At 38.8% G+C, this 13,982-nt stretch overlaps 1 non-coding gene and 1 pseudogene across 1 annotated transcript; both read left to right on the forward strand.

Moving 5' to 3' along the window:
- Nucleotides 1-7,314: 7,314 nt before the first annotated feature.
- On the forward strand, nt 7,315-13,017 carry LOC129654251 (40S ribosomal protein S4-like; annotated as a pseudogene).
- TRNAW-CCA (transfer RNA tryptophan (anticodon CCA)) lies at nt 9,462-9,533 on the forward strand. Its single transcript has one exon. It is a non-coding gene; the product is annotated as a tRNA-Trp (tRNA).
- Nucleotides 13,018-13,982: the final 965 nt, after the last annotated feature.

Below are 13,982 nucleotides of genomic sequence, written 5' to 3' on the forward strand. Positions count from 1 at the left end.
TCAGACTCACGTCCATCGAGTCAGTGATGCCATCCAGCCATCTCATCCTCTGCCGTCCCCTTCTCCTCCTGCCCCCAATCCCTCCCAGCATCAGAGTCTTTTCCAATGAGTCAACTCTTCGCATGAGGTGGCCAAAGTACTGGAGTTTCAACTTCAACATCATTCCTTCCAAAGAACACCCAGGGCTGATCTCCTTTAGAATGGACTGGCTGGATCTCCTTGAAGTCCAAGGGACTCTCAAGAGTCTTCTCCAACACCACAGTTCAAAAGCATCAATTCTTTGGCACTCAGCTTTCTTCACAGTCCAACTCTCACATCCATACATGACCACAGGAAAAACCATAGCCTTGACTAGATGGACCTTTGTTGGCAAAGTAATGTCTCTGCTTTTCAATATGCTATCTAGGTTGGTCATAACTTTTCTTCCAAGGAGTAAGCAAGCTTCACCAAACTACAGGAGCCAAGAAGGAGTCATACTATTAAAAACAAAAACAAGAACAATAATATGTCAGATTGAGGAAAGATGTTCTGCCAGATTTGGAATTAGTCACAACTAAAGAGTTATTCATCATTCTATGACTTCTCTAACACATGTATTTCCTCATTTTCACACAAAATTCCTAATGAACTTTTTGCTTAACCTACTTTACCTGTTCCATGAACCTCAAGTCCACTCAACCCCACTCTACCAACTGTGAAGTAGACAATTAGAAATTACATCCTGTTAATGTTCCACCCTTATGGCAGAAAGTGAAGAGGAACTAAAAAGCCTCTTGATGAGAGTGAAAGAGGAGAGTGAAAAAGTTGGCTTATAGCTCAACATTCAGAATACGAAGATCATGGCATCTGGTCCCATCACTTCATGGCAAATAGATGGGGAAACAGTGGAAACAGTGTCAGACTTTATTTGGGCTCCAAAATCACTGCAGATGGTGATTGCAGCCATGAAATTAAAAGACGCTTACTCCTTGGAAGAAAAGTTATGACCAACCTAGACAGCATATTGAAAAGCAGAGACATTACTTCGTCAACAAAGGTCTGTTTAGTCAAGGCTATGGTTTTTCTAGTGGTCATGTATGGATGTGAGAATTGGACTGTGAAGAAAGCTGAGTGCCGAAGAATTGATGCTTTTGAACTGTGGTGTTGGAGAAGACTCTTGAGAGTCCCTTGGACTGCAAGGAGATCCAACCAGTCCATTCTAAAGGAGATCAGTCCTGGGTGTTCATTGGAAGGACTGATGCTAAAGCTGAGACTCCAGTACTTTGGCCACCTCATGCAAAGAGTTGACTCATTGGAAAAGACCCTGATGCTGGGAGGGATTGGGGGCAGGAGGAGAAGGGGATGACAGAGGATAAGATGGCTGGATGGCATCACTGACTTGATGGACATGAATTTAAGTAAACTCCAGGAGTTGGTGATGGACAGAGAGGCCTGGCGTGCTGCAATTCACGGGGTCGCAAAGAGTCGGACACTACTGAGCAACTGAACGGAACTGACTGAATGTTTAAGAAGTGACATGATCATCAGTTCAGAAATTCAAGATTCCTTCTCTAGAGGGCTCCTTCAGGCTCAAACAAGGCTCTTGAGGTACAAAAAATATATAGATTTAACATTCTCCCCTAATATAACTCAAGGTTGCAGAGGGTGGGGTGGGGAGGGGAAGACAGCAGTAGTGAAAATTCCCATTTAAAGAATTAGAGAGGGGAACACACACCTTGGACACTTATAGATGGTGGTAACAAGATGGACATTGGATGTGTGACTAACTTCTTTGATAACTGACTAAGCCTCATAATTGGTCAATATGGACCCCAAGATCAGAGTCCTGGAAATATTTTCACTGTTTTTCAGGATCATCCATGAAAGAGGCATTGTAGAATCCCCAGGCTGTCCCAACTGAGTTGCTCAATTCTCTTGGTGGTGATTTTGGTGACTGTGAATTACTTAAGATGTTGAGAAATGTGATCACCTTTTTTCAGTCTTGAGGATATTTTTCATCAAATAATTGCCCTAAGACTATTTAAGTGGCTGCTGCTCAATACCATTATTGTAGACACTCCTTGCTAATTAATAATATAGAAAACTGTGTAGTCTAATGTAGACTGAACTACAAACTTAAGACATTGTCCATCTTTCTACCTTCTATTTAAAGTTATCAGCCTTGGAGCATAAACAAAACACAGTAGGGCTGACTTGGGCATCTAGATATTTTTTTTACATAAATGAATTTTAGATCAGAGCTATCTTATAAAATTTCCTCCAGTGATGGAAATGCTGTTATTTCATGCCATCCATTATGGTAAACATTAGGCATCAGGGTCTTTTCCAATGAGTCAACTCTTCGCATGAGGTGGCCAAAGTACTGGAGTTTCAGCTTTAGCATCATTCTTTCCAAAGAACACCCAGGACTGATCTCTTTTAGGATGGACTGGTTGGATCTCCTTGCAGTCCAAGGGACTCTCAAGAGTCTTCTCCAACACCACAGTTCAAAAGCATCAATTCTTCGGCGCTCAGCTTTCTTCACAGTTCAACTCTCACATCCATACATGACTTCTGGAAAAACCATAGCCTTGACTAGATGGACCTTTGTTGGCAAAGTAATATCTATGCTTTTGAATATGCTATCTAGGTTTGTCATAACTTTCCTTTCAAGGAGTAAGCATCTTTTAATGTCATGGCTGCAATCACCATGTGCAGTGATTTTGGAGCCCAGAAAAATGCTGGGAGGGATTGGGGGCAGGAGGAGAAGGGGACGACAGAGGATGAGATGGGTGGATGACATCACCAACTCAATGGACATGAGTCTGAGTGAACTCCGGGAGTTGGTGATGGACAGGGAGGCCTGGCATGCTGCAATTCATGGAGTCGCAAGAGTCAGAAACGACTGAGTGACTGAACTGAACTGAACTGAGGCATACATAGCCACTGAGTACTTGCTAAGTGGCTTGAGCCAAAGAAGAACTACATTTTTCATTTTATTTAATTTTAATTAATTTAAATTTATCTGGCCACATGTGGTTAGTGGCTGCCCTACTGGACTGCACAGCTCAAGAATGATGGAATGCTAAGGTTAATTTCCATCCAGAACTGCTTAATACAGCAATTATCAAAGGGTGCTTTGTGAGATAAGAGGAGTAAGAGACTATGAAACTGGTGTTCTCTGATTCATCTCTTTTTCTGCATATTCATATTTCAAACCACAACCCTGTGTTATCTTTAGTATCAGAAGTAGAGTTTATTAAAAAACACTATACTAATATCACAACTCAGAAAGACCAATGACAATTTGATCTTAAGCAGTTTAAGATATTCCCTATAACAAAGTTATATACTTACTCCATTATTTCCAATTCTATTTTTTTAGCAAAGTAACCTTGAACAGGAACTTGCCCTCTTGAAATGCATCTATGGAGGCCATCAGAAATATTCAGCAATTTCTGCTCATTTAATAAGTTACTTTTGTTGTTGCTCAGCCCCTAAGTCATGTCCTTTCTAATTGTGGTACTGCAGAAGACTCTTGAGAGTCCCTTGGATGGTAAGAGATCAAACCAGTCAATCCTAAAGAAAATAGACCCTGAATATTCATTGGAAGGACTGATGCTGAAGCTGAAGCTCCAATACTTTGGCCATCTGATGGGAAGAACTGACTCATTGGAAAAGACTCTGATGCTGGGAAAGATTGAGGGCAGGAGGAAAAGAGGGTGACAGAGGATGAGATGGTTGGATGCATCACTGACTCAATGGGCATAAGTTTGAGCAAACTCCTGGAGCTAGTGAAGGACAGGAAAGCCTGGTGTGCTGCAGTCTATGGAACAACAAGAAGTCATGTCCGACTCTTTGCAACCCCATAAACTGTAGCCCACCAGCCTCCTCTGTCCATTTGATTTCCCAGGCAAGAATACTGGAGTGGTTTGCCTTTCCTTCTCCAGGGAATCTTCCCAACCCAGGGATTGAACCTGCATCTCCTGAATTGGCACACAGATTCTTTACCACTCAGCCACCTGGAAAGCCCAATAATTTACTACAAAATTATTAAAACTTCAGCCTCAAAGAGCATACGATCTGATCTCAAGAGAAAAACCATTTATCGTTACCCAAAATTAATAGTTTGTCATTCTGTTTTTCATTCATTTTTGGAATGGGGAAATGGAAGCTCACTGCTTCCAGCCCTCATGAGTTAGTTCCATATTTTCTTCAAGGTTCTATTAAAAAAAAAAAAAAAGAAACACTTGCAGGTTTAAGTACTAGTGTGCTTTTGGTTGCAAGTGACAGAAACCCATTTAAGATACAAAAATCAAGAAAGCATGTATATAGGAAAGCCTCACAGAAGGCAAGACAGGAATACTCAATCACATTTACAAATAAGAGCTATCTTCCAGACACGCAGTGACACCTGGTAAAAAGCCTGGCATCTTATAAACCCCATGCTGAACACAGAGATATAAACTGCTTTTCTTCTGTGGATAAATTTGCAGGAAGATTCCTAAAATCTTTGTTTTGTTTTTTATATAGACTGTATGTATTTTATTTTTTCTTAGTAGCTTCCAATCAAGAGTTTAAAATTCAGTTTTGATCCATATTTGTAGTTTACCAGGAGCTCTCAAGGACTGAACTTACTCTGTCACACTTTGTTCTCACTTGAGACTCACTTTATCTCATGAATCACATGCTTTGGATTCTTTGCTGTGGTTTCCTCCTCCATCCAATTACTTCTAGCTTCACTTTGTAAGACAAAAATTGCTCTTTCTGCCTGCTTTATACTCCTTCTTTTTGCCTTTTTACTTACATATGTTTTCCATTTCTGTTAGTATTCCCTGAAGATGCCCAGAACCAAAGGGACTGAAATAGCAAACAACATGTCAACAGCAGCCCCCAAACTTTGAGCACTTAGTACAACTTGGAAAATGAGGGAGAGTAAGAACAACATGAAGGTTAATGGGATTTAGTTTCTGCTACTGGGGACTGTCTGACAAAGACTCACAGCACAAGTGCTAAAACACATCAGCGAAATTTCATAAAATCTGAAGGCACTCTGTGGCAATTAGAACAACAAAGCTGACAGTTCTGTTCTTGGAGAACCATTTGCCTTCAAAAGAAATTGGTTTACAATAATGGATGGGCATGAAACCAGGTTATCTGAAGAATGATTGAAGATATAGGAGACTTCAGCCTAGCATCAGAAAATTGCACAACATAAGGGTCAAAATATTACATAACCAAAAGTCACTTCATCTAATCTTCTATACAATGTTTAAATTTCCTAACAACTACTTGCCCAACTAATGCTTAAAATGAGGAGTAGTTTCCTCATTCCTTAAATAAGCAAAGCAGCTTGTTGAATAGATATGTTTTGAAATAAGTTTTTACTGAGTTTTCACAAACATGCAAACATTTTACAAATTGTAAATGGATAGCTCAATGAATGTTCACAATGTGAACTTGCTCTCCTTTTTCTGTTCCTGAGGGTCATCTGTCTACTTGATTTATTTTAAAAAAATATTGCAGCATAACTGACATATTATATTAGTTTCAGGTATATGATATGATTCAATACTTGTGTACATTGTGAAATTATCACCACAACATCTAGTTACCATCCATCACCTCACAGATTTACAATTTTATTTTCTTGTGATGAGAATTGTTTAGATGTACTCTCTTAGCCACTTTCAAATTCACCATATAGTATTATTTACTATAGTTACCATTTTGTACATTATATCTGCATGACATTTATTTTGTATCTGGAAGTTTGTACTTTTTTATTGAAATAGAGCTGATTTACAATGTTGTGTTAGGTTCAGGTGTACAAAACATCTTGGAAGTTTTGTGAGCATGGGTGCCTATCCCATAAGTTCACTAAATTATGAAACATTAGCAAGATAACTACTGATATTAAAAGTTTGAGGACCAGTTGCCTAACAAAGGAGAATTCACTACTGGAAATGCTGCCCTAAGGGACCACTCAGTAGATGGTCAGCTGATCTTCCCTGGCAATATTGCGAATAGAGCCTGAACCAACCAAAACTTCTACGGTGAGTAGAGAGCTCACGCTTACATAGTACATAACCCACAGTGCCCTGAGTTCTTGCTTATCTTGTCAGCCACCAGAAATGTAGATGGGCTTCCTGTGGTGGGAATAAGATGGGCAGGTTCCCTGTAGTCAGACAACAGGTGCAGCAGGAGAGTAGATAGTGAGAGCTCATGTCTTAGATTCCTTCCCTCCTCAATCATCTAGTTTTTTCATAACTAGATTCTTTCCTTTATTTCCTTCCAATCAGCGGGACCACTTCTATGTGCATCTATGTCATAGAAATACAACATAAGTATCATTCTCACTGAATCCAGGAGTCCCCAAACTCTGGAATTACACATTTACCTAGTGTTCAATAGTCAAAAAAGATAAATTCCTTTTACAGGAAAATTATTTAAAAAATTTTTTAAAGGGCCTGATGTAGTAACTCAAATGCTCTGAACACCAAATTTTACAGAGCATGGAACAGTGAATCAGACAGGTAGATATTTGTTGAGATCAAATCTTTAAAATGGTGACTGGCCTAAATCTCTCCCCATTTTGTGATTACTCTCTAAAAATAAGGTTGCTGCAGGGAACTCTACTTAATACTCTGTAATAACCTATATGGGAAAAGAATCTTAAAAAGAGTAGATACATGTATATGTATAACTGATTCACTTTGACAGCAAAACTAACACAATGTTGCAAATTAACTGTATGCCAATGAAAATTAATTAAAAATAAAATAAAATTAAAAATAAAATGGTGACCAGCTTGCTAGTTACACGTGGTTTGTTCTAGTCAACATCAGAACAGGACATGTCAACCAACAACACAGGGAGAGACCTATGACTGTTTGAGCTATACACACCACACCACACTTACTACACTATCCAGTGTGACTACAATGTACACAGAGCATAGAACCCTCCCTCCCTCTCTTCCTTTCATCCTTTCCTCTTTCCTCTCTTCTTTCTATAACTATTTATTGGGTTAACTATGTGGCAGGCACTTGGGCAGGACACAGAAGTGAAACAGCATGTTTCAGGTGATTTTTGAAATTTAAAATCTTATATGGTAAATGTGAATTCGTGAAGGGAAAGCTCTTGTGGGAATAGACCTTGCAGACCAGCCTGGGTAGCAAGGTGAAATTAGCTTACGTGGAAGGGAGGAATAGGAAAAAGTCTCACCCTTGGTTCAATGCTAATTCACCACAGCTTCCCACACACAGCCATTATTATGAAACAATTTACTGAAAACATAAAACAACACATCATAAATGTCTACATTTTTGTGCCATGAGGATACCATATCTTTGTGACATCTTGTTTGCTGGAATATTTAGGTGAGTTACAAATGTATCAGCACATTGTCCTATGTTAACAAAGCGTCTAAGAATACACATGTTTATACATTGCTCAAGGGCAAGGATATTTTAACATAAACTCCTCCTTCACCTCATTTAGCCTAGTAACCTCCAAATATATGCTGAAAACATGCAAGTCAAATGATACCCTGGTGCTGTCAACTAAATTGAAGAAGAATTTAAAATGAAACTGATCTCTTCTACCCTGTGAAATTTAGAGCTTAGGTATTTTTCTCATTTCCAGGCACCAGGATTCCAGAGTTCTTTCTAGAACATTAGGGACACATTATCAAGTTTACCAAAATAAGAAACACTTTTTTTTTTTTTTCATATAGGAGAATATATATCTTCGGTTTTAATCTCAAGTACAGTCAATAAAATCATATGCTAATTACATTTTAAGAAGAATGATTCCAAGAAACGGATCAAATGGTCTCCACCTTTGTTCTTGTGGCATATTTCACGGTAGAGATGTGTTATCTTAGCCCCTGACTCTGCCCATGTTACTTTACTTAGCACCCGCATTTCTGGGAAAGTCCAGCCAGCTCTACTTGTGTGGCATGGGAGAGACGAACATTCTTAAGTAGAATGAATTATGCAACTGAACGGATCAGTGATAACTGTGGTTTAAACTAAATTGAAGAGCAGCCAAAAATTAAACTGACCAAATTTAGTTCCATCTCAGCCTTACTTGAACTTATTTAAGATGTCCCTGACTGTTTAACTCTCTGCCTTATAGAATAAAAATTAAAACTTTCTCTACTAGCACTGGGAACTATATTTAATATCCTGTAATAAACCAGAATGGAAAAGAATACAAAAAAGATATGTGTGTGTGTGTGTGTGTGTATCTGAGTCACTTTGCTGTAGAGCAGAAATTAACACAACATTGTAAACCAACTATAATTCAACAAAATTAAAAAAAAATTCTATAATAATAAGCAGAAAAGACCCAGAAAAAACAAAAACACTCTCCTAGATAGAATTCAATGAATTACTATTTACTGACAATGACTCTTCCTTCTAACTAGATTTTGATGCAGATTTGACATTTAAAGTCTTAAAGGTGCTTTAGGGTTTATATAAATATTAGTCCCTGACTCTGCCCTTGTTACTTTACTTAGCACCCCCATTTCTGGGAAAGTCCAGCCAGCTCTGCTTGTATGTTATCATGGAGGCAAAATTTTGCAAAATTATACTCAAGTTCATCACAACAACAGAATACAAACACACAAAAAAACATCTGGAAAAGAAGATAAAAAAGAAAGCATGGGTGGTCACTTTCCTAATCTATACTCTCCCTAATAAATCAGAGTTTGCTTCTATACAAAAATAATACATCATCTCTCACATCTTGAAAGTTGCTAGAACTATTTCGTGGAAAAATGACCTAATGCCGAAACCATCTCAATCAATCCTAGAGCTTCCTAAAAACACCCAATGAATGACACCTGTTTGGAAAACATTCGTTTGCTCCCTGGTACCATGCTGGCTACTTCTTGGCTTCCTATCCAATCTCTGATGTAGCTGGTAGATGACCACAGTCCTCAATTGTTTTTCTGCACATTTTACCATTGTTCCCTTATTTGTTTCTTTTGAATCTGATTTCTGCTATTATCTTTTGGATCTTTGGTTGAAATTCTTAGAAAAATCCTCCTGGAAAGCTATTCTTTTCACTCTCTTATTGGTGCCTTGGAGAGCAAAGCCAATAAGAGGCTAAGAATGAAACTAGAACAAATCATTTTATCTTTGAGTTGTGTGGCTACAATCAAAACCTCATTTGCGATACATAATCATGCAATATTTTACTTTCCCTTGTCAAATTCAGAACATTCTCAAAACATTTGCACTGTCTGGCTTCATTCATTACTGGTGGTAATAGCGGAGTGGGGTAGAATGGAAAAGGGGTTGAGGAAATTGAAACTCTTATCCCCCTCGAAAAAGTGAATTGTTTTGGAAGCAACAATTGAAGTCAGTCAAAATACGTAAATCTAGTGGGCCTTAAAATAATCTGCATTTTTTTTCAAAAAAGAGAGAGAGAACTGATAACCACCCATAAGAAATAACTGCCTGGGGACTTCCCTGGTGGTCCAGTGGTAAGACTCCACGCTCCCAATGCAGTGGGTCCAGGTTCAATCCCTGGTCAGGGAACCAGATCCTGCATGCCACAATTAAGACCTGGCATAGCCAAATACAATTTTTTAAAAGAAATAACTACCTAGCTCTCTCTAGACATAGCCAATCCTTCCTAGATATAATATGTCCCACTTGGTGAATTACATTTGCAGAAAATGCAGATGTAATAACTACATCAGAGTTTTTTCTAATTTTCCATACAGTGCTGGAAAATTCATATAATTTTATGCACTTGTGCTGTTGGGTCATGTGTGTGTGTGTGTGTGTGTGTGTCCTTTGAAAGTTGCTCAGTTGTGTCTGTCTCTTGGTGAGCCCATAGACTGTAGCCCACCAGGCTCTTCTGTCCGTGGTGCATCCTAGGCAAGAATACTGGAATGGGTAGCCATTTCTTTCTTCAGAGGATCTTCCCAACCCAGGGATCGAACCCAGATCTTCTGCATTTATGGCAGATTCTTTACTGGTGAGGGATCAAATGGCTGCCTTGATCCCATGTGTATGCAGAAGCCATGGGGAAAGTACTTCTTCCTAGGAGAATATATTGCATTTGAAAAACTGCACAAATGAAAACATCATAAAACTTCTGGGAAGCTCACTGAATGTGTGTTTGTATTCCTGGACACCCACGAACCCCTGTGCACATGGATATGAATTAACTGCCCTTTGCAGACAACAGTAACTGCTGGCTCTTTTGTGAAGAGGATGATGTGTCTTCCATTTTGGACACACATGGAAAATTTTCTTAAATTGCTTTCTGTTTCTCTCGTTAAATGTGGGAATATACCTAAAAACCACAGCAAAACTATTCTTCATGTGTGGTCTGAAACATTTATCCCCTTTTTCCTAGAGAAGTAAGGAAATTCTATATTTAGTCTTTTGTGGTAGAAGGTAATAAATGACTTTGAGATCTGAAAATTACTAGAAGGTTTATTCTATTAATAAACTAATAATCTTGGTGTTTAAGTTTTGCATGCTTAGGAACTTTTAATTAGCAATTTGGTCTTTGTACATTTAAAAAGCTAAAGCTAGACGCATGTTAACATATTATTTTATACTTTACCATTTATGAAACTGGACTCAAAGGCTCAAGACTTTTCTTTTTATTGGAAGGAAAATAAAGTCCTTCCTCTGACAAAATATACTTTTTTCTTTTTTTTAGAGCATAAAGCATGGGAATAATGGAGAAAACTTAAAACGGAAGTTCAAGAGATTACAAATAAATGCTGAGTGAAAGATACTTAGTGGCTATTCCATTCACACAAACCATCATCCTGAGATTTAGCAAAAATTGTATGGCTACTCAGGATCGAATATTGTTCACTACTGGCTGGGCTTCCTCACTAACTCTTAGCCTCCTCCCTTGGCTCTCATCATAAATGCTTGATGCTCTGGTCATATCAAACTAAAGAAGCTCCTCTGTCCAACAAGAGAGGCTCCCATTGTCCTTAAGTCCAAAGAGAATAACATTGCTTTAGGCTCTTCTGTGAGGAACATCAACACTTCAAAGCTTTTAAATCCGCTGTACTTTCCTCCGTGCTGACGTATCATCTACTGTGTAACTTTTACTAAAATGGAGTTTTTGTCTATTTTGGAAATCATTAGGTAGATCATTTCTTCTCTGTTGATTTATCCAAAGCTTGTATACAACTTCTCATGTTCATTCTGTACCTAAGAGCAATAGTTTATGGTTCCAAAGGGTACTGAAATTGGTAGCAATCCCAAGGTATTGGATGCTGGACAAACTGACCAATGGACTTGCTCTTGTCCATCAACCAGTGGCCCCAGGCTGAGAGAATGCCTTCCCTTCAAAATTTTCTCAAGGAACAGACTGCAGTATTCTCTAACAGGAGATAAAATAACTCAGATATGCATGCAATTGTTCAATATGATTGATGGGCCAAGTCCACTGGGTTTATACTAGAGTGGGTAGCCTATCCCTTCTCTAGGGGAGCTTCCCAACTGAGGAATCAAACCGGAGGCTCCTGCATTGCAAGTGGATTCTTTACCAGCTGAGCCACAAGGGAAGCCCAAGAATACTGAAGTGGGTAACCTATCCCTTCTCCAGGGGATTTTCCCAACTCAGGAATTGAACGGGGGTCTCCTACATTGCAGGTGGATTCTTTACCAGTTGAGCTACCAGGGAAGCTTCATCACCATGGTGTTGTCTTTTCCATTATCTGCTCAGGAGCAGACCCTTCTCTGGAGTAGAGGGGTAGAGTAGGGAACAGAAGATGGCTAAGTGAGCAAATAGCTTTCCCTTTGGGGCCTGGGGACAGGAGAAAGTTTGGGAATACCCATATGTGAAGCATACTGTACTAAGTATAAACTAAGTATAGGCTCTCTACATGCATACATTTTTATTACAATAAAGCCAAGTTAAAGTTGAAAGCTTTATTTAGATACTAAAAAGCAACAAAATTCAAATTTACCACATGGATTTAATCTGAACATTAAAATTCTTTTGTTAAATCTAAGTTGACATATCACATCTGCTTAGTAAGTGACAGCTTCTAGTTTGTGAGATATACACAAGCACACACGTACACACACATATAATATACATATATATACACACACACACACACACATATATATACATATCATACACTCAGTTATGTCTAACTCTTTGCAACCCTATGGACTGTAGAACACCAGGCTCCTCTATCCATGGGATTTTCCAAGCAAGAATACTGGAGTGGGGGTGCTATTTCCTCCCCAAGGGAATCTTCCCAACCCAGGGACTGAACCCTAGTCTCTTGCATTTCCTGCACTGGCAGACAGATTCTTTACCAGAAGCACCACCTTGGAAAACCTACACACACTCACGCATGCGCACGCACACACAGACACACACACACACACATATATATATATATATATATATATATATATATAATTAACCATGCTAGGAGGGAAAAGAAAGAGTAATAGATTGATGGCCAGGTCCAAATTGATATAACCTACCCTTCTGGTTTTTTTATGAATGTTATCAGCACTGACAAAACCAGAGAGAATTTCTCTGTGATCCATGCCACCAAAATCTCTGCTATTCATTGTATTATGTCCGAGAAGCCACATACAAGTTGTGCAGAGTGGGCACTAAAAGGACGATCCATGATGCTTACACCACCAGCTATCTGGATCCTTTCATCAAAGCAAGTAACAGACACCATTCAGATTGATGCAGAGACTGGTAAGAACACCAGTTTCATCCAGGTCCAAAGTTTGGTAACCTGATTTTGGTGATTGATGGTGCTGACCTGGTAATAACTGATATGATCACCAACAGAGAGACATCCTGGCTCTTGAGATGTGGTTGATGTGAAAGATGTCAATGGCAGCCGTTCTGCTAATCTGGCTTCCCGACATTTTTGGTCTTGGCAAATACAACAAACTATGGATTTCTCTTAACCAAGGGAAAGATGGCTATCTCACCACTGCTGTAGACAGAAAGAGACTGGTCGCCAGTGATGGGGATGGAGAGCTCCTTGTGGCTAAGTAGAGATATTACAGCACAGAAAACAAATACAGAACCCCTTGAGAAAAGTGGTATCTTGCCATTGGTATGGATTCAAATTCATCCTCTTTGAATTTATGTAACCTTTTGTGATGAAAGCTTCCACCACAGCACTTTCACCAAAGACTTTAAATGCTCAAACTGCCAGCCTTTCCTTCAATTAATATTAGATCTGTGACTTTGATGCTAATCTTCTAGCCAGATACAGGAAACCTGACTTTCAGCCACAATCCTTGTTTGTCTTTGGCAGAAGAATTGTTGATTTCTTAGGTCCAGCCCTTTTTCCAGGCTGTTATTCTTTGTTGCTCAGAATCATACTTTCTGTCAAATGATTCTTTCCATATTCTACAAATATTCCTGATTTTCTCATCATTCCACAATAGGAAAGAAACTTTGCATTTTATTACAAGTTGATCACTAAAGTGATGTTGCCTATAAGCTTAAATTATAGATCATGACCCATCTCTGGAAACCCTTCCCCCCAGGTGGTGAGCATTAAGCTAAAATACTTTTGTTTAGCTCACAGGAAACATCGTGACTAGGTCCACCTATGAATGACTGCAGCAAGGAATAAATTAACCCATCTCCTCTGGAGGCTGACTGGAACCAGGAAATGTCTGACCTTATTTCCTCCTCTTTTAGTATAAAAGAAATCTGAATTCTAACACAGGGAAGATGGTTCTTTGGGACACTGGTCCACCATTTTCTCAGTCTTCTGTCTTTACAAATAAAGTTGCTATTTCTTACCCCAACAACTTGTCATTCAATTTATTGGCCTGTTGTACAGCAGGCAGGACTAGCTTGGACTCTGTAACAGTTTGTAATCACATTTAATTTCATTTCTGTTGTAGTCAGTACTTTTTTTTTTTTTCTACTATTTTGTACATATTACTGATTACTATATTCATATAGTTTCTTAATATATTACCTGTACTTATTATTATAGCATT

Source organism: Bubalus kerabau, chromosome 5, assembly GCF_029407905.1.
Source record: "Bubalus kerabau isolate K-KA32 ecotype Philippines breed swamp buffalo chromosome 5, PCC_UOA_SB_1v2, whole genome shotgun sequence".
NCBI lineage: Eukaryota > Metazoa > Chordata > Mammalia > Artiodactyla > Bovidae > Bubalus > Bubalus kerabau.